Below are 2,151 nucleotides of genomic sequence, written 5' to 3'. Positions count from 1 at the left end.
ACTTCTGCAATTTAAATGAATAATAGAAAGATCTTCTTTGTGTTTATAACATTGAACTGATCATCATTATAATATTTACTTTCTTTTCTAATTGGAAAAAAAATTTTGTCAATCACCTCTTCAACATTGAATTCTGATTCATCGTACGTCATTATTATTCAGTGTTTTTGTTCATCAGTCTAATTCTTATGCATTTTATATGTTCAAAGTTTTGCATGTCTGTAATTATTTGTCATCTAGATTTATCTAAATTTATCTAAATCCTTCATGTCTTTTACTATTTTTGGTTGTGATCCATCTTGCGCTTTTATCCATATTTTTCCATTTCTTGTCCATGTCGAAAATAATTTGTTTTGTTTTTTTAATAACCGTGCTTCTCGTGCAAGATTTCCATTTCTTTTTGTTAAATGTTCATTTATATACACGTTTGTTCAGAAAGGAAGAAAGATTAATAACAAGATTGAGATTTGGACATACGGGACTGAATTATTCATTATTTCAAATAAAGAAACACAATACAGGAAAATGTGAGCACTGTGGACAAGATGAAACTATTCAACATGTGATACTGGAATGTCATAAATATGCAGCAGAACGAAGGTTTATGAAGAGACAGTTTGAAAAGATAAAAGAAAAACTACAACACAACTTGGAGAGCAAACATATACAAATTATAATTAGATATTTTAAGAAAACAAAGTTGATTAATAGAATTTGAGATATATATAGTTTACTCACACATACACATAGAATTAGCCCATGATGAACCACACTCCATACCAGTGGTGGCGGTAATGCACACCTACAGTTTTTTGCCCACCGCCATTAAACTCATCAAGAAGAAGAAGAAGAAGATCAGATGGCTGGGGGAAGCAGGTGCATGGCTACTACCAGGTTTGTTTTTACAAGCAATTGGTTATTTTGGTCTCTAAAGTGTTTTTACTGTATTGTTTGACTAAATGCATTGATGTAAAATCTTTAGATCGGACGATTAACACACAGAGGGGCATTTTCATCCGATTAAGTCTGAAATTATCTTGGAATTGGTGAGTCTGAATTGTTTGTTTTAGCATTAGCATTTGCTGCTAGTGCTTAGCTTTTAGCAGGCCCAATACTGTTTGTATGGTATTGTTTGCCTTTTATGAATTATTTGTTGCTTTGTTCTATGTGCAAACAGTATTCCATTGTATAGATTAATTTTGTATTTATTTGGAATTTGGGATATATTAGTTTTATTTTGGATTTATGTTTGTGTACACATGGTCGAGCTTTTATTAAAGTTAGGTTTTCTTATTAGCTTGATTTATAGAACCTTACAAGTCGTGTTTGTCTAATACAGGCCAGGTGGACTTGGATGGACTTGAATGAACTTGGATTTCCTCAAACCTTGTCAGTCAGCTTGGAGGTTTGTGGAAGGCGAGCTAACCAACTGCACAGCTGGGAGTACAGAATCCCAGCCTGCAAGTGAACTCTTCCCATGGTCTGGTGGGAGGCTGATGCAGCCTAAGGCCCCATCTCCTTAAACTAGCTTTGCCTCATAAAAACTGCTTCCAACACACTGGATTCTTCAAACTACATTTCTTCATGCTTCAACTTATATGAACTCTTGAAACTCCATGAACATTCTAAACGTTACAAACTCATAATTGGGGAAAGTTAGTTGTCAGAGACCTGGATCGTTGCCCTAGTTCAGTGCTTCTCAATTATTTTCTGTTATGCCCCCCCTCCAAGAAAGAAGTAAACATTTTGTGCCCCCCCGCAACTCTCCGCTGTGACTGTAAATGGTATCATTTGTCTATAAAATTGTTAAAAGTACACCTCTGCCCAACATTGTGTCCTTATTAACATTAAAGAAAAAAAAGAACAAAGATCAACTTACAAGGAAGAATAACTTTATTAACATTGCTTTTTTTAGTCTGCAACAGAAACAACACAGTGCATCAATTTGCCTAAAAAAGTAATCATTTTTTAAACTGTAAACATTTTTGACCAGTTGATACTGAAAAATAAAATTAAATATAATCAATAAATAATAATAAATTCAAATTGATCAGCAACATTTTAACTCAGGAGTGATAAATAAAACACTTTGACCTACAAAACAAAAATGAATAAAACAATTTATGCAGATTTTTTTTTTTTAATCAAAAT

General features: G+C 33.0%; 1 long non-coding RNA gene across 1 annotated transcript; it reads left to right on the top strand.

The window, feature by feature from the left end:
- Positions 1–860: 860 nt before the first annotated feature.
- On the top strand, positions 861–1,403 carry LOC119414361. Its single transcript, XR_005186998.1, has 3 exons — positions 861–894; positions 983–1,046; positions 1,340–1,403. It is a non-coding gene; the product is annotated as an uncharacterized LOC119414361 (long non-coding RNA).
- The last annotated feature ends 748 nt before the right edge of the window (positions 1,404–2,151 follow it).

This window comes from Nematolebias whitei, chromosome 9, assembly GCF_014905685.2.
Source record: "Nematolebias whitei isolate Nwh7 chromosome 9, NemWhi1, whole genome shotgun sequence".
NCBI lineage: Eukaryota > Metazoa > Chordata > Actinopteri > Cyprinodontiformes > Rivulidae > Nematolebias > Nematolebias whitei.
Note: the sequence above shows the minus strand (reverse complement) of the source record. Positions and strands in the feature narration are given on the sequence as shown.